We start from the raw sequence: 19,873 nt of genomic DNA, 5'->3' as shown, positions 1-19,873 counted from the left end.
ACTTAACATGCATTTACTAACGCCTCTAGTACACAGGGCAGTCTTCCCGGTGTGGAACACATTAGTGGCCAAAATAGACAACAATCCCCATCCTTTTGGAAATTTCATTTTAGGGGGAGAAGGGGGCCCTAATATATGGTGACAGGAGAAGAGTTGACTTTGGATGGTGGGCACACGGTGCAAAATACAGATCTTGTAACATAGAAACCCATACCTGAAACCTACATGTTCACGTCGAGAAATGTCTTCCCAATAAATTTAATAAATAAAATGAAGAAATTCCATTTTAGTGGGATGAATCAATATACAAATAAAGAAAAAAATGCAGTTATTGAATAGTCTCCACTTGGATATTTCCACACTGCTCTGTGGGAGAATGAACTTTAAGGACCACATCAACCGGGGCCCTTTGTCTTCAGATTCTGGTTGGATTCAGAAAGTGGGAGCCACTGTCAGGAAATCAGAAAGTGGGAGGCAAGAGAGGGCAGCTTCTTTATTGCTGTGGGCCATGGGCTGCAGTGACTTTCTTCCTTCGCTCAGGCCAGGGCTCCTGTCCCGCAACCTCTTCTGCAGTTCTGCCCACGTTCTCTCCAGGTTCTGGTTACTGCTCTCTCCTCCTGCCCTGCACTCCCAGGGATGGCATTGGCTCCTCCTTCCCAGGGATGCTTCGCGGTGTCCTGCTGATTTTCTTTAAATCTGCTTACAGCCTGGAAAATAGTCCCTGCATTGGACTCTTTTTAATTACTAGACTTTGAGGGCCATCTGCTTCTTTTCAGGACTTTGATAGATACATTTAGTACACTACAGAGTTATAAATGTTAAAGAGGGACAATAAACAAGGGTAGGGATTGAAGTATTTGAAAAGAGCTTGGGCTTTTAGATGGAGTGTGCAGGGAAGGCTTCCATGAGAAAGTGAATTTTGCATGAAATCTGAACGATGAGAGTGAGGACATTTTACATACATACAGAGAGAGAGAGAGAGAGAGAGAGATACAGGGGGAGAGAGAGAGAGAGAGAGGGAGGGAGAGGGAGAGAGAGAGAGGGAGGGAGAGGGAGAGAGAGAGAGAGATGAGAGATTCTAGGCATATACACATGAAAATATTGCAAGAATAGAATCACATTGTTACAAATTGCGTCTGTAACTCAACTCTGCAGGAGCAGTTCCTGATGCCTTCAAATGCTTTTATTTTTCTATTGTAATGACTGTACGGAAATTCATTTTAAGGTTATAGCACACTTTACTTAATTGATCCCCTGCTTTGAGATAATTAGGTTTATTTTACAACTCCATTATTATGAACGAGCCCTGTTGACAGCCCTTACTTTCTGAAAGAATTTTAACCGATTTCCAGGGCCTGTGGGTCATCTTTCAGGAATGACTGTTTTGCTCTTTTAAAAAATGGCAGAATGGCCTCAGTTCTGGAGGTTGTTAGTGTCAGTCTTTGGGACAGATTCATCACTGGTACGCAAGAGAGTAATTTTGCAAATGTGCGTGGGATGTCTAATTACCATATTGAACAACAAGAAGCAACATCTGGAATAAGGGGAAAAAATAACAAAGGAGTGATTGTTAGTTTTCCCTTTAAACTGGAAGTTTGCATATTGAAACGGAAGTATAGTATTTATAACTGCAGTCCTCAGAAACCTGAAGAGTCTTTCCTCACCCACAAGGTCCCTCTTCCTCAAGCTGATCAAGAAACAAAGAACCTGCCCAGCCAGCGTGGCTCAGTGGTTGAGCGTGAACCTATGAACCAGGAGATTATGGTTTAATTCCTGGTCGGGGTACATGCCCAGGTTGTGGACTTGATCCCCAGCATGGGTGTGCAGGAGACAGCAGATCAATGATTCCCTGTCATCATTGATGTTTCTATCTCTGTCTCCCTCTCCCTTCCTCTATGAAATCAATAAAAACATTTAAAAATAAAAATAAAAAGAAGCCCTAACCAGTTTGGCTCAGTGGATAGAGCGTCGGCCTGCGGACTGAAAGGTCCCAGGTTCGTTCGATTCCGGTCAAGGGCATGTACCTTGGTTGCGGGCACATCCCCAGTAGGAGGTGTGCAGGAGGCAGCTGATGGATGTTTCTCTCTCATCAATGTTTCTAACTCCATTCCTCTCTGTAAAAAAAATCAATAAAGTATATTAAAAAAGAAAAAGAAAAGAAACAAAGAACCCTTAGAAGTGGTAAACAGATTGTTTTGCTGGCTTCTCTCTTTGGATGAGTTCAAGGTACCAAAGATTGTGTCTTCCCCTGTGCATGCTCATTTGATTGACTTCAAAGACAGAAGGGTTTCACTGCTGGGGATTTGGAGTCTTTGGTGCAAGATGAGAATGTGGCCTTGACTTGCTTTACCACTCTAGCCTTGGTGTGCTATCCTCCTGTTCTCAGCCAATCTCAGGGACATCCTCCTGTTCTCAGCCAATCTCAGGGACATCCTCATCCTCAGAAGCAGGTCCTCACAGCAGCACAGCTTTATCAAGACCCTGAATCTCCTGTCTCTTGTTTTGGGACATATTTTATTCTGCACTGATCTCTTGCTAAAAAATAAGAAATTAAACAATATTCACATAGCTATTTAATAAATATTAGTTGAAATGATATATGAACGTATTTTATATCCTATAAATATTTCTCTCCCCCCCCCCCCCAGGATCCCTCTCTTTAATGCTTAGTGTGATTATGCAGAGACACACCTCCAAAGTTATTTAGAAGAGGACCCAAAGTAAAGAGACAAATTCTGGCACTTGCTCTGGCTTTTAAGAGTTCTATTTTCTCTGATCTTTTGGTCTTTCTTCCTATTGCAATCATACGTCCTGAGATTCCAAAGGCCACCATAAATATCAGTACCACTCAAGTTTCTCAGACACTGACATGAGATGAATCAGCAATGGCAGCTGCGTTCACAGACCAGAGGAGCCTTCATTGCGAAGCCAACTTTGGATCAGAAGTTCTTCCCTCTGAGGGCATTTGCTATCTCTTTCCAACTTTGGAGTGGATTCTAATGACAACTCTTGGGTATGGCGCACAGGAAGAGTTCATGTAATCAAGGAAATCCCATATTCTCCTAAGTGGTATTTTTGCCTATTCACAAATTTTATTGCCTATTCACAAATGAAGAAACTGGGGCTCAGAGAAACCCCAAACTACATAGTTCTTAAGTATAGGAGCCAAACCATGAACCCAAACATGCAGAGAGATCATCAGCATGATGACCGGGTATGTAGGTGTTCCACGTTACATTGTGATGACTCCATAGAAAGTTGGAGAATTAAGCCCTTCTGAAAAGTTTCACAGGAGATCCAATAGGCATGTGTTAGGACTCCCCGTTAATACAAAAATTTTCTAATTCAATATATCTAGGTCTGAGTCTTATATAACAAAAACAAACAAAAAAAAGTGAAATAAATATAATCTCTCTGAACATGAAGTTTACTGACTCTAGTCATAACATGGGATATTCTATGCTTTTGTGTTATTTTAAAGTAGCTTTTCAGAGACTAAAATAACAGATACATTCTTTCATTACACTAAATTATTGAAATACGTTTGGTTCACTGAATATTCCAGTTCTTTTTTTGCTGCTGGACCCTTTCACATATTCTCTATCTTTTTGGACCATTCTGTATGCCCCTGATTACTCTTCCATAACACACACACACACACACACACACACACACACACACACACACACACATTTATGCTTCCACATTTTACTTGATTAATTCCTACTTATCTATTAATTTTCACTTCTGGTCACCACATTTCAGTGGAACAGTTTCTTCTCAATGTTCCCACTACAAATCTGACCCATTATAGCACTTATCACTTAGTGATGCAATGTTCTATTTAGTTCTCTGTATTTTCCATTAAGTGGGAAATATATGAAGATAGAAATATTGTGTGCCATGTGTAGGACTGTATCTCTAGTATTTAGCATGGGGTTGGCACACAACAGATGCTCAATAAATCCTTTTAGAATGAATGATGGATAGAACCTTGAATGAATGAATGGAATAAGTATATTAATCCATTCAGCATCTAAAGATTTCATTTTAAAACCTTTTCACTTAGAACTACTAAGTTCAGGTCACTCAGTGCTTGAAATATTTTATTGATAGAGTTATAGAGTCATAATTTAAAAGCTTCAGATACCTCTTTGTATGACCAATAGCCATGCTTTGGTTCTTGAGATAATTACACAACATAGCCATCACATCAAATGGAATAGCCCCCTACCCACAATTTGGTTCAGATGTCAAGATTTATGATATCACCCACACACCTAAGAAAGTATGAAAATGTTTATTAATCAAATAATAAGGCTTTTTGAGGAAGCCAAAGAGGCTCCCAAGAATGTTGAAAATGGCTTAAGGGATTATAGCATTTAGGAGGTGGGTCTGATATGAGGGTTTCTATACATGGCCAGGGGTTTATGTGGTTTGAATTCCTTCCAGTGTCAAATAAGGGAGCATCTAGGCTTTTTTTTTTTTTTAATCCTCACCAGAGGATATTTTTCCATTGATTTATTAGAGAGAGTGGAAGAGAGAGGGAAAGACAGAAAAATATCAATGTAAAAGAAACATCGATTGGTTGCCTCCTGCATGCACTCTGACCAGAACCCAGGCCAGGGAGATCCTGCAACCCAAGGTACATGGCCTTGACTGGAATCAAACCTGGGACCATTTGGTCCACAGGCCGACACTCTATCCACTAAGCCAAACTGGCTAGGACGAGGCTTTCTTATCAGCTTATCCAAATATAAGGCAGAAGGGAAGGAGTGAGTCTTAAACTCTGTCAGCAAACATTAAAAAAAAATGGAGTCAGACTCTTTAATATACACAAATTTGTATAATTCCATTCCCCTGAGTTCTGGTGGGATCTGTGACTTGTTTCTAACCAATAGAATATGGCAAATGTGATGGGTGGTCTTCTTTAAAATCACTCTTGTTATTACATTATATTGAATAAGACTACTTCTTAGTGCATTACATTTAGAAGCTTGAGGAAGTAAGTGGCCAGGTTGAAGAAGCCCGCATGGCAAAACACCGGGTGGTCGCCTTCATAATCTGTTGGTGGCCTCCAGCCCACGGCCAAAAAGAAATCAGGTCCCAAATTCTCTCAACACAAGGAAGTGAATTCTGCCAACAACCTGGATGAATGTGGAGATGGATTCTTTTTCAGTTAAGCCTTCAGATGAGAACACAGCCCAAGCAACATCTCGTTTACAGTCTTGGGACAGTGAGCAGAGGACTCAGCTAAGCCAAGACCAAACTCATGACCCACAAAAACTATGAGATAATAAATGTGTATGTTGTTCTAAGCATCTACATTTGTGATAATTTGTTATGCTGAGATAGAAACCTAAAAAACCTTCCAACCAAATAATCTGCCGCACAAAATTGCCATTTCAACTCATGTCATGCCACCATCATGAATCCTTAGCAGCTAGTTTACCAGTATCTTTCAGAATCACTTGAATGTTCCACTGCTGTAGTAGTCTGGTGCATCCAGTGAATTTTTAGGCTTTTCCAAGTCTTCAGGGCTGACCCTGGTTCATACATCAAGGTAACTGACACCTTAATGCCTCATAATTATTGAGAGATTTTTATAGCCAATGCTTCCCAGCATATTTTTCATCAACAATTCCATTAAATTCCCACAATAACACTGTGAGATGCTTAACATAATTTCCCCCATTGTACAGATAAGAGAATGGAGATTCATAGACTTTGAGGAACTTGTAAGAAAAGAACACAGCTAGTCATTAAGTCCCAAAATCAAGAACATAGGCTCTCATTTCCTTAAACCATGGTCAGATTTGTTTTCATCATGATAAAGTAGGACTTCCGAGTTGTAGCTTTAGAAAAATTTGCATGGGTCCATCCACTTGCTTTTTGCCCAATGACTTATTCTCATGGCTTTAGGATATAGCATGGGTTGCTCAAAGAAAAATGTGAATCAGAAACAAGCAGAACATTTTTTTTTTAATAAGAACTATTAAAGGAGACCATCTGAACCAGAAAACTTGGGGGCAGATTAATTTTTTTCAAGCACTGTCTAATGTTAATTTATGCGTGGGCTGGGGGTTTATTTGTTCAGTAGCATTAGTGCAGGAAGGTGATCTAGATCTCCTTTTGTGTCTCTGGGAAGCAATACATCTCTTTGTTTACGCAGTGTAGAGTTAATTCAGGCCTTAATTGTATTAAACAAAGGGTGGAGAATTTAAAATAAAAGGGTTTCAATGATTCTGGGAACATGCATTTATTACTGTGATGAAAGAGCCGACTCTCCCAGTCCCCATTTGCTGCCTTGTTTCAGTGCTTTTCATCTCCAATAAATCACAGAGGCTGGGACCTGGTCCCTTGACTGAGAGCAGTGCCTGAAATGGATGCTGTAGGTTGCCTAATAAAGCTTCCAGCTTAGGTCTTTCATTTTTGACCATCATCTGGAATGTATGTTTTCCTGAAAGGACATCCTTTTACTGCCCTTGGCCTGACTTCTACCTTTGATTCAAAAATACATGGGTTGCCGAAACCGGTTTGGCTCAGTGGATAGAATGTCGGCCTGTGGACTGAAAGGTCCCGGGTTCGATTCCGGTCAAGGGCATGTACATTGGTTGCGGGCACATCCCCGGTAGAGGGTGTGCAGGAGGCAGCTGGTCGATGTTTCTCTCTCATCGATGTTTCTAGCTCTCTATCCCTCTCCCTTCCTCTCTGTAAAAAATCAATAAAATATATTAAAAAAAACAAAAACAAAATAAAAACATGGGTTTTTCCCAATATTCATGGAAATGAGTCACATAAAAGAATTATGCCATTTCCATCCTAATAGAGATAATAATAATAATAATAATAACAAAAACAATAATTAATAATAATGCCATTGCAGCAGACACTGCCTGATCCACTCAGATCCCTGATCTTCTATTTGTTCACACAGTCACCCTTCCAACTCCCCCACTGCCCCCCGCTTTGTCCTGTTACTCTGCCCTTAGGGTACTCCAGGTGCTTTGCCTGCAGGTATATAGAGCCAGATGACATCCCAGCCTTCATCCACACCCACCATGATGCTTATTTAATGACTGATTGGTGCAGGAGTTTGAAAGCTTATCATCCTTTTTTGCAAAGGAACGTGGAGAAATGCAAACTTTGAGATACAGTTTATACTGTAGTCTTCTCCTGAAGGACTAGGCTGAAGCTGGGACTTTTCCTGAAAACGCACCTTTTCTTGGCCTTCTCCTACCCTGCCCTGCCTCTCCCATTTCCTTCCAATGCTCTCTTATCTTTGTATTGTGTCTGCTTCTGAAGAATCCCACCTAAGACAATCACAACCTTTTCACTGAGCATTTAGTGCAGTTCAGTCACATTAAATTATTTGATTCTCACAAGAACCCTTTGCAGTAAATCATGAACACTGGGCAACAGAAGAACACATTAGCCAATTTTTCCAAATAGCTAATAAATGTTGCAGCTGAGATTTGAACACAGACTCATGCAACTCTAAGACCTGTTCTCTGAATGTGTAACATATTCTTCTCAACAGAAAAAGTCTGTTACTAAGAGTCGATAGTTTCGTCATAAAATAGTAGCCAAGTTACTGGTTGACCATCAGAACACCTGGAGTCACATCACCCTAGTGCTTGGTGTGTACATTTAGGCAAGTTGCTTCATTTTTCTAAACATTAGTTTCTTTCTTTATAAACAAGTGGGTGTGGCTATGTTCCAATATAGCTTTCTTTTCAAACACAGATGGTAGGATGGATTTGGTCCAGGGGTTGAACAGTGTCACCCTTTGCCCTAGAGTGATTATGAGGTATAACCAGTGTATAAAATGACTTTTGTCTACCTTCAGAGCCTATATACCCTATATACTTTGCATTAATCTCTACTCTCTCCCTAACAGGTTTTGAGCTTAGAATAAAACACACAATAATACCCGGCTAGATGGTGGTTTTCAGTTTCCAAGCTTTAAGGAGAGTCCATAGCTTATCACCTTGCACAACAGCTTACTCAGGGGCAGATTCTTGAATTAGAGGCTTTGTGTCTGGAAAAACAGCAAAGCGCTGTGTCTCAGACAGGCCTTGCATGTTTGGCCCTAGTGAATGAGGACAAGCATGACATCAGTATGCCAGATGTACTCCGATTGCTCCTTGCTACTCACTAGCCTGGACCATGAACCATATCAATACTTTGGATTTACGCTAAGGGTTCCAGAAGAGCTTCTCTCTAAATCACTCTATATTTACCTCCAAGCAGGCAAGAAGCCTGGCACTACCCAAAGGTGAAGAAATAACCTAAAGCAGGACCCAGAGCGAGGAAAGAAGAATCTGGATGTGGCCAGTGCCCATCAGTAAAGCCACACTCCATTGGCTTTGAAAAATAGCCCAATTATCCTCCATTTCAGCGTGCAGAAAAATGATGCCGCAACGTGACCTCATACCATAAATCCCACACCCGTAAACAATCCCTATGCAATTAGTTGTTGCTCCAAATTGGTCTCATCGAAGGGAAATGAATAGTCAGTTCTATCTGTCACCTAGGGAGATAGGAAGCACTTACAGAATGAGACCGTTCTCTGCTGCCTCAGCCATCTGAGGAGAGGAAGATTGGGTTCTAGTTTAGTGAATGTGCTGGCTCTCACCTGTAATAAAGTACAACCTAGTGACGGAAAGACACCCAGCTTTTAGCCCATGAGCATGATTTTGCCAGCTCAAAAGGGTGAGAAAAGGTCCTGGAATTCAAAATCAGGACACCTGGTTTCTGGTTTTGTGTAGGACTTGGGCAATGGTACAGGGAGGAGTTCTGGACCCAGAGTCAGATGACTTGCTTCAAAGTTCTAGTTCTCACAGTGATTGGCAGGGTGGTCAGTCCAAAGTCACTTCCTGTGGCAGAGAAGGCTTTGTGTTTACGCAAAGCCATTCTCTGCTTCTCCTGGGCACACCATTGGGCTATATTTCTCAGCTCCTGGCAATGGACAGGCCATGTGGCTGAGTTCTGGTTAATGGAATGTGGGTGGGAGGAATGAAGGTCACTTCTCGGCCTGGATTAAAAAGCACCTCCCCTCCTTCCTTCTGCCTTATTTAGAAGCAAATGGGATCTTCCCAGGGACCCGGAAGACCTAAAGGCTGATGAAGAAGCCAGGTTTCCTGAGTGTAGCAAAGCCTGTTTCCATCTCCCTATTCCTCCCACCGCCCTCAGTTTGCCAACTGGACTTTATATAAGTGGTTTAAAGCATTGAGATTGCAGGAGTGGTCTACTATATAGTTAGTGTTAACATCTTAATAACAACAACGGTGATAGCAACAGCCTTACATTAAGATAGCATTGGACCCTCATGAACTATCTCTTATGGTCTCCAAACAGTAACATTATGAGTTCTAATGTTCCCATTTCAGAGTCGAAGCTGAGACATACAGAGAGGGACACCTTTTCTAATCTCACACGGTGAATGTGGCGGAACTGCGACTGGCTTGGAACCTCAGGTTCCTCTGCATAGTAAAGATGGTAATGATCTGCCCCATCTACCCAAAATGTTACTGCGTGTGTCACAAGAGTTAGGATGTAGAGAGGCTGCGGGACTAAAAGCATCATATAAATGATAGATGCTGTTATTATTGATCTTTCTGAGCCTTGGTTTTTATAGCTATAACATTTGTTCCAGTTAATCACTATTTTTAACACAGTACCATGAAACATTTATGTGTTCCACAGAGGCAAGTGATGGTGACAATCTAACATTCCTTGCTCTGTGAGTGGTATTTAGTAGCAATAAGTGGAAGAGAGAGTGGGGAGCGTGAAAGATGCAGCAACAAGAAGGCACTTAAGGATTTTTCTCTTATCATTCTCTTCTCCTCTCCTCCTTCCAAAAGAAAACACCATTTCCTCTGGTCTATAATTAGGCATGCTAGCACTAATTGCTAGGTGGCATCCTAAGTGACCCCATCATTTCTCAAGTGGCTGATATAATGCTGAGGGTAGGCCAGGTCTCAGGACTTAAGAAAATGGGAAAAATCAGCTTTTATGGGTTTTTCTTTAAAGGAGAGATATAAAAGTATTCTAAAAGATGCTAATTGATACTGCTGTTTGATTCTAATATAATTCTCAGTTCACTCTATATCTTAGGACATAAAGATATTGGAAAAATCAGGTTTTATGACTTTTCCTTTGGAAAAAGAAAACATAAGTTATTATACCATATAGCAATTGGTTCTGAAGTTTAACTCAAGCTTAGCAGGGAAACATTTATGACAGATTTTTGAATTACATTTTTTAGCATGTCTGCCATCTAGTTTTAACTTGAACATCACAAGCTACAGGGTTGATGTGTTTCTGACTTCCAAAAAAAAATGATTTATTTGGCCGGGTGGCCGACGTGGAAGTTGCTGGCTAACTGGGAACCACCTCCTCCGAGCCACTGGAAACCAAGACGAGCGGAGGTGGCAGCACCAGGGATCCAGTAGAGTCTCTGTCGAGGCTGGGGCCTGTCTCTGACAATAGATGAGGGCAGACAGGCGCTTCATCATGGGTGGCTTTTTCTCAAGTATATTTTTGAGTCTATTTGGAACCCGGAAAATGAGGATTTTAATTTTGGGATTAATGGAGCGGGAAAAACTACAATTTTGTACAGATTACAGGTAGGAGAGGTTATTACTATTACTCCTACCATTGGATTTAATGTTGAGATGGTAACATATAAGAACCGTAAATTTCAAGTCTGGGATTTAGGAGGACAGACCAGTATCAGGTCATACTGGAGATGTTATTATTCAAACACAGATGACATCATTTATGTAAGAGACAGTTATGACCGAGACCAAATTGGCATTTCCAAATCAGAGTTAGTTGCCATGTTGGAAGAAGAAGAGCTGAGAAAAGCCAAGTTGGTGGTATTTGCAAATAAGCAGGACATGGAACAGGCTATGACTCCCTCAGAGATAGCAAATTCACTTGGGTTACCTGCCTTGAAGGACCGAAAATGGCAAATATTCAAAACTTCAGCAACCAGAGGCACTGGCCTTGCTGAGGCAGTGGAATGGAGAGTTGAAGCATGAAAGAGCAGACAGGAATCCAATCACTTCTGCTCTTCTGAAATGAAGACCACATCCCATGTCCCTATGGAAATAGTTAAGTGTGCTTCACACTACTAAATGTTAGAGCTGTGTATGATTGTTGGCATATACTGAACTGACTACACATTTGTAATAAATGGAAAAAATAAGTATTTGGTTGGAAGGATAGCTCATCATGATTGAACCAACTGACTGGTCTGTATGATGTAAAACATTCCTTCCTTGCTTTCTTGTATTATTAAGGTATATATTCTATTTGTGTGGAAATCTTATTCAAATACAGTCCTATTAAAGAATGCACTCTTATCGAGGGGAAAAAAAACCCTATTTTTGAATAGTTGCAGATTGTTTGTATAAACACTAGTAAATTCCTTAGCTCAGATATTTTCCCTCTAAAATGAATTAAATTTTTCCAAAAATTAGACTGAATAGGGTAGTCTAGGAACATAGTGTGAGTAATATAGTTTTCATTTGCTCAGTAACCACTTTATTTAAACTGTTTCATTTAAAAGCTTTTGGTTATAAGCATGGAGTTGAAATAATTATTTTGATAGTTAACTTCACTGATGTATCTGTAATTGTTATTTTATAGTACTTTATAGTTGAAAAAATTCAATGGCTATTGATACCTAATCAATTTTTACAAGAACCTGGTGATGTAGATAGGACAGGTTGAAATGTAATGTTTTCGTTTTATGGACGTGTGGAGTCTTGGGTTGATAGCTTGGCTTGCCCAACTGCTAGTAAGCTGGGAGCCGGGCTCAAAGTGAGAATTCAGAGTCAGAAGCTTGTCCCATGAACTACACCATATGTAAGTTCAAATGATATAACTCCCTATATAAAATTATGCTAACTGAAATAGACTGTACATTCAAAATAATGCCTGTAAATTTATCTGTCCATACTAGTAAAGGTAGTAAAAACAGTCCTAAATGGTTATATTTGATGAATTCACAACATATTAAGAAAATTCACATTGAAGGAAATAAAGATATATTTTAAGAAGCATTGTAAAAAAATGTTTTATTTACCTCAGAGAGTGACATCCCATAGAGTGTGACATTGGCATCAGGGAATTTCTTTCTTTCTTTTTATTCTTTTTTTTTTTTACAGAGAGGAAGAGAGAGGGGTAGAGACTTAGAAACATCGATGAAAGAGAAACATTGATCAGCTGCCTCCTGCATACCCTCCACTCGGGATGTGCCTGCAACCGAGGTACATGCCCTTGACCAGAATCGAACCTGGGACCCTTCAGTCCACAGGCCGGCACTCTATCCATTGAGCCAAACCAGCCAGGGCAAGGGAATTTCTTACACATACACAATGTGGTTCTGCTTGGTATTAAGAAAGATCTAGAAAATTTGAGGCTGTGTTCCTGCATGACAATTGCTTAGAATTACAGTGTTGCACACCTAGATAGGCCCTGCACTCCCCACTTTGCCACAGTCTCTATCACTCTCTATTGCCTCTCAGCATGGTAGCCAAGTGTCAGTTCCCATTTAACCCCTTCCATCTTGACTATTTGCCTCCGTTACACTAATATTCTGTTCCCTGTACTGAATCAACTATCTCTGTTTTTGAATGTAGCTTTTCTTGGGAAATAATATTTGCTACTATGAATAAAATTAGACCTTTCACCTTTCTGTTGTTCTGAAGCATAGAGAATGAACCACTCATTCGGCCATTAAGTCAACCTTTCCAATGTCTGTTCAGATACTACTTGTTTAGCATTAAAATCCTCCTTTACCACTCCTTCTCTTTTTAAATATCCTTTTATTTAAACTCATCTTTAGTGTCACTTCTTCCAGGAAGTCTTCCATAATCTCAACCACCTCAACAGACTGGGCTGTTTTTTTCTTTAACTGTTTGCATATAGCACTCTCTGTTCATTTCTGTCAAAGAAGTTATTATTGCAATTATTGATTTACTTGCTTATTCCACTGAAATATAAACTTGGAAAAATCATCACCCCTCTGGATATGTCATACTCTATCCAGTTGTCTTGCCTTTGCATATGCTGTTTCCTCTTTTTAGAATGCCCTTTCCTATTTTCAGCACTCTTCTTGGCACAAGTAAATGCTATGCATCTCTTAGAGCTTCTCAAGCATTGCTTTTTTAGTGAAACCTTCATACAGGTTTGATTCCCCTAACCTACACTCCCATAACGCAATTCTAGACATAGTACCTATCACAGTATACTCTACCTCTCAAACAAGAATGTTAGGAGGTTCTTGATATAAAGAGAAAATCTTTATTTGCCATAACTTTAGCATTAAGTAGTATGCCTGGGATATAATTGTGTGTCACACACACTAGAGGCCTGGTGCACAGATTCGTGCATTGGTGGGGTCCCTTGGCCTGGCCTGTGGGGATCAGGCCGAAACCAGCTCTCTGACATCCCCCAAGGGGTCCCGGATTGTGAGAGGGCAGTTCTCGGGTGATGCACCCCAGAATTGGGCTCCCTCCTCTCTGGTTTCAGGTGCATCACCCAAGAACTACAGCTGCCAAGTCACTGCAGCTCAGCAGCTCCTGCATTGAGCGTCTGCCCCCTGGTGGTCAGTGCATGTCATAGCTACCAGTCAGACGGTTGAACGGTTGGATGGTCGCTTAGGCTTTTATATATATAGATATACATATATATACACACACATTCACACTTGGAAAGAAAAAAGAAGGAAGAAATTCCTTTTTGACAGAGTAGACTGATATCCAAGTTCTAGTGTTATCCTCTACTCTCTTCCCTTCTACTCTAAGTCCAGCTGGGCTACTGCTCATTGCTCATGGGATATCATTGATATGACCTGCCTGCTTTCCTTCCTCGACTGTCTAGTAATTTCTTATGAAACTATTATGTAGTATTTTATTTGGTCAGGCAACTTCTCAGTGGCTTTTCTTATTGCTCGAGTCTCCCTATCTTGTGTTTGGAAAAGTTCTAGGTACAAGTCTATAGTTCTGTTGTGTAATTTAGTGTTATTTATCCCCTCTTGTTCTCCATCATATCACCCATCTTTTATCAGAATGGTATCTGTAATCATTAAGGCTCTTTTGGAAGCAAGTAACAAAAAAATCTATTTTGGACAAGCTTAAACCAAAAAATAAAAATTTTAAAAAAATTAGTTGTTCACCCAGAGGTCATACAGGACAACTACATCATAGAAAGGACAGGTTTTCAACTGAACCTAAGGGACAATTGCACTAAAAAGCTTTGAAGTCATCATGACACTCTCTTAACCTTAATATCTTCATCTAACAGCTCAAACTAATCAACTTAATGCCCTATGTCCCAAGCCTAAAATCCACAGGAGAGAGCCCTGAGCAGTTTGATGATGGTTTCTTTTCCTTAGACCCATCAGCTCCAGCTGAGAGGAAGTCACACATTTTATAAAACACTGCTTCTGTGGTTAACATGTGGGAAGTAGAGGAAGGACCAGAAAAGCAGTGTGGCCAGTCTATTCCTTGGTAGACATTTGGGAATTGGAATCTATTTAATTGACAGTTGCTTATTAATATCTACCATATCTAGATACTAAAAAAATGCAGTAATGAATAAACTAGATAAGATCACTCCTATGGTGAAATCAACATTTTTCCATTCATCAACAAATAATTAGTGGGCACCTACTATGTACAGAGACTGTGCTGGGAACTATGATGAGGTGAAAATGAAAGATAGGGTGTTTGAACAAGTAAGTGTTACGTAGGACTGGCCAGTCTATTCATTTTTGCAGACATTCCTGAGTATATAGCACATGCCATTGTGTTAGACTGGACTCTGAAGGTATAGAGATGAATGAGAAACTGTTGTGGTTATTAAGATGTTCACAGACTGGAACGGGAGCCTGACATATAAACAGTTCATTTCAACCCAGGATAATTCAATATTTTCTGACAAAACTCTAGAAAAGTGGAGATACCTACATGAAGCAAACTGTTTTAGAAGAATCCAGGAAAGAGAGAGAGTATAGTTGGGGGGGAAAAGTCTAAATATAAAGAAGAAATCTAGTCCCAGTGGATGTAGCTGGCACAAAGATGCAAAGCAGGAGGGTACAGGATAGATTTAGAAAATGGGGACAGCCAGTCAGGAATTTTAATATAGATGTAGAAGATAAACCCATAAATGTAGGTAGGACTAGATAATGGCATGTTAATAAGTTAGGAGTTTTTTGTTTAGCAATGAGAAGTAACTGAATGTTTCTGAGCAGGCAATGCCTTTTTAAGTGGTTACCTTAAAGGTGGGCTACTTCTTGGTGTTCCTGCTGGTGGAGTGGGTCGCTATTATTTGGGGGATGGAAAGAGACAAGGATCTGCTTAAAAACTCCTGTAATGAAGATTATCTTCTCCTTTAATTTCTATTATATTTTCATAGCTCTTGAGGGACTGAACTTATATTGCAGCTCGCCATGTTATGGTGTTTCCAATTAAACAGCAAGGTCTTTGAAAATAGGAGTGTTGTTCCTTTTTGCATTCCCTAAAGCCTAACACAAAGCCCTGTTTAAATAAGTTCTAAGTAAATATTGAATGGATGCAAAATTTGATAGAGGATTGAATGAGTCAAAGAATAAATGGTTCCAAGAGAGGAATTTAGATATCCCATTGATGAGTGTCCTTGCATTTGTTCAAATCTTGAGCATCATAGGGAGATGGTGCATCACTGTACAAACCTTGGCTGTTACTTTCTAAATATTTGAACTGTGCATGTTACTCTATTTTCTGAGCCTCTAATTATTTTTTTTTCCTGCTGAAATGGGGCTAGTGATTCTCACTATCTCACAGTGGTAGTGTGAAGGGGAGAAGAAACCCCGTGTATCAAGCACTTAGCTTGTTACTAGCACAAAGAGAGAACTCATTAAACGGTAAGGTTAATATGTTTTCAATAGCCTACTGGTGATAGACAAGGCTGGAAATGGACTCTTGCCTTGTCCTGTCCTTTTATGTAGTCAGTCATGCAGTTCGTGTTTGGTCAGAAATATTTGTAAATGCCCATTTTGAGGCACGGAAGGCACAGCGTGAAAAAGATCCACTACATCACGCTGTAAGAACTCCCCATATAATGCAGAAAACTGGGACGTGAACGGGCCTTTACATCACAATGGGATATGTGCTACTCAAAGGAAATGCATTTGGAAGACGCACTGTTTGAGCACACCTGTAGGAGGAGAGCAGGTAGGGCGAGTTCAAGGAACTGTGAGTAATTAACTTGGCTGAAGCTTCAAGGGCAAGGAAGTGTTCTCGTGAGGCTGCAGAAGTGAGCTAAGTCAAGACATGAGAGACTTGTCGGTTTTTCTCGACTTTGAGAAGGGATTCCAAAACTCCCTACTGTTCATCCACTCCACCCCCAAATATCTCTGCTTAAGGCTAGCTCTTTAGTTTCCTTTCTGACTCTGCCAAGTCTTAAGAAGTCCTGGGATTCTCAGAAAGCGAAGGCCGCACAGCAGGCTGCCCTTTGCTGGAATCCAGGCTGCCGCTCTAGGCTTATCTTTCCAGCAGGAGCAAGGATCCAGCCAGGGTTGACTTGAGTCAGCTTGCCAAACTCATTCTGCACATGTGTTCCCTGAGAGCCGACTAAGAAGGCCTTCGCTGGTGGTGTTAAAAATCAATATTTTTCAATCTGTTTGGATACGGGAGGTCTGGTGCTGGCTGTGCAAGGAGAATCTGAATGGAGCAAAAGAATCAGAGGCACCGACAGGTTTCTTGGAGCACTGAGAGTCTTGGAAAAGTAAGGTTCTGTTTTTGTGGTTTTTTTCTCCCCAGGGTTTTGTTTTAGTTCCCCGAACCGTGCCATCGTTCTCTGTCATTGAGGACAGGAACGACAGGGCTGCATTGCTGTGTCTCAGGGTCCACGCTCTTACCCTGCATGACGTCACAGTGTACCCAGTTTGGCACAGGGCTCTTCCATTCATGCTTTCTTTCTTTGGAGTGCTAGCTGGGAAAACATTTTTTTAAAAATATATTTTATTGAATTTTTACAGAGAGGAAGGGAGAGGGATAGAGAGTTAGAAACATCGATGAGAGAGAAACATCAATCAGGTGCCTCCTGCACACCCCCTACTGGGGATGTGCCCACAACCAAGGTACATGCCCTTGACCGGAATCGAACCTGGGACCCCTCAGTCTGCAGGCTGATGCTCTATCCACTAAGCCAAACCGGTTAGGGCTGGAAAAGCATTTTTTTTCTCTCTCTAGAGTTTGTGAAGAAAGCCAAACATGATTGGGCAGCACAAACAATATGCATTAAGCTCATAATAGGAAGACGAAATGGAAACAAAGCAGTAGTAAATCTTACTAATGACTCCATGTTTTCATTACCACACGAGGCTTTGTCTTGTATAAAAATATTCTATTTCCAATGGCTTTTAAAAAAAATATCTACAATACCTCAAGAATCCCCATGGATTCTTTCTTGGATCCCAGGAGATTTGAGAACTCCAGGTTTGACATTAGTGGCCTTGCCTAAATTCCCTGCAGCTATATTAGGTCTTCAAATCCCTGGTCTGTCCTTAAATATTAAGGTTGTTTTCCCCTATTTTTTTTTACTTCCTTTTTTTCTAATTTCTGCTTAACTGATTCACCATCATGTACCATGATTTTCCCCTCCTTTTTTAATGACATGCATTTTTAGGGCAAGGATGTCACTCTGGAGCCTTGCTCCTCAAAGTGGGGTGTGGGGCCAGCAGCATCAGCACCGCCTGGCAGCTTGTTAGACACGCTGCATGTTAGACCCCACTCCAGACTAAACCCGAATCTGTAATTTAACAAGATCCCCAAGTGGTGTGCATACGCATTCAGTTTGAGAAGCTCTCCGTTAGAATCTACATCAGAACTGAGCGTGGAACAGGTCCCTGGTAAACTCAAATTCCTGCTCTGTTGCTGCCTTGCACAAGCCATTGAACTTCTGTGGGCCTCAGTAAAATAAGGATAAAAGTGCTCGCTTGTCTTACCTGGAAGTTTTGTTGTTAGTTTCTAGGAAATAATAAATCATAAAATATTTCTTAAGCTTGTTAACTGATCTACATAGTGTTTCATAATTATTGCGTAACACGAAGAATATGAATGAAAAGCAGACCTTAAAAATTCTTTTTACAATTCAGAAAACACTTCAAAATCATGTCCCCATGCCCCTGCCTTTTCCTTGGGGATTGTAAATACCTCCTTCTCAGCTGTGTCCAGTTGAATTAGAGTTATCTGTGTACCCACCTGCCTCCTCTTGTGATCTATTAATTCCTTTACCACAATCATGTGGACACCATATTTGACTCACCTCTGCTTTCTCGCCTTCCTTCTCTGCTCCTTCACCTCCTCCCAGTGCCTAGAACAGAGCCGGCCCTCCATACGTGCTCATAGACGGAGCAAACGAATGTAATACTACTCGACAGCATCTCTCTGAGAAGCAAAACGCAGCCAGTGCAGTGGGTACCTGCAACACCTGTTTAATAGGGTTGTTAAGAGAACCAAATGAGACTGGGCACGCGGTGGCCCTATGTGAGCTGTAAAACACTGGATAAAAATGAGAGAGTATTATTAGGCATATGTAGTCTGGCAGGGTCTTACAGATGGCAGTCACCTGTTGTTAGGAAAACTGTCTTTAGCCAAAGCCCAAACGGTAGTGACTTCAGAGGCTCTTGAGGCGGTGAATTATTAGCTGTTGCCTCTGCTCCATCCCGCGCCAGACTTTTCATTTGCCACCTGGGCTGGGTCTCCCATTGCGCTGGGGGAGCTCGGCCACCTCGTTGTGCTGTGTGCACACCCTGCTTTCGGGAGCTGTGGGTGGCCCTCTGGGCACGCTGCATTTGGTTGGCAAGGACGCTCGTCTGTGCCATGTGCTTGCTGCGTTTACATGTTGTGTTGCTTCATTAGGGAGACTGGCTCAGACTGTTTTGCTAAAAAGCAATAAGGGCCGCACTGGGATAACATACTTGAATAGACATTTATTTTCTTCCAGGGCAAATCAATGAGTAATTTTCTGGTTTGAATGCTATATTTAACACTGTCGGGGGAAATGCTGTCAAGCATGTTCTATTCCAAGGTGGCTTTATAAAAGAGATGGCAAAAGTATATATTATTTCAGATTTCTAGAATGTACTTTTTTTTTTTTTCTTAAATATTTCCAAGGTGCAGTTGCTCCCCGCACCCTGACCCTGACGGGCAGCCCTCTCAGAAGTGGGCCATGTGCTGACATCAGGCGCTCATGCAGGTCAGCTTTCTTTGAATGCTGAGAAAGAAGAAGGCAGGCGGGCTTTTTACTAAATCAAATCCCAAACCCAGGTTCTATCCCCGACAGTGTATCAAAGGCAAGGATGGAAGGACACTCCACCCCTCCCTAATTGTCCCGCTGCTCAAAGCAAAGGAGAGATGTGGAGCAGGGGGTCTGTGGGTGACCAATGCCTTGTGTTGTAAGAAACAGTGGAATAGTCCAGTTGGCTTGATTCCCTTCCAGCAACCAAGTCATTTCAATTTGTGAGCTAAGAGGTCTTAAGCTTCAATGTCTTATTGACTTATTGTTGACACTATTGCAGATGTTCCCTCCCCCCCCCCCCGCCACTTTCCCACCTCCACCCAGCCTCCCCTCAATGTCTTTTTTAATTTTCAACTTTTATTGCAACATCCCAAAGCTGGAACCTTTCACTCAACTTCATCAAAATACAGAGGGGGAAAAAACAAAACAAAGCAAAAAAGAAGGTTCAGAGAGGTTGGGCGACCCATTTAAGGTCACACAGCCAGTGTTAGCAGAGTTGGGATGACATCCTCTCGTGGTGAATGAGCCCCATTGTCCTCGTAGAGAAATAGCAGGATTCATGGAGGCTGGGAGG

The 19,873-nt window shown here is 41.2% G+C and overlaps 1 pseudogene across 1 annotated transcript; it reads left to right on the top strand.

Annotated features, from left to right (window-relative positions):
• Positions 1 to 10,518: 10,518 nt before the first annotated feature.
• Positions 10,519 to 11,087, top strand: LOC307109963 (ADP-ribosylation factor-like protein 1; annotated as a pseudogene). Its single transcript has one exon. The product of its transcript is annotated as an ADP-ribosylation factor-like protein 1 (transcript).
• The last annotated feature ends 8,786 nt before the right edge of the window (positions 11,088 to 19,873 follow it).

This window comes from Cnephaeus nilssonii, assembly GCF_951640355.1.
Source record: "Cnephaeus nilssonii genome assembly, chromosome: 13".
Taxonomy (NCBI): domain Eukaryota; kingdom Metazoa; phylum Chordata; class Mammalia; order Chiroptera; family Vespertilionidae; genus Cnephaeus; species Cnephaeus nilssonii.
The sequence above is the reverse complement of the archived record's forward strand: the minus strand, read 5'-3'. Positions and strand labels throughout refer to the sequence as shown.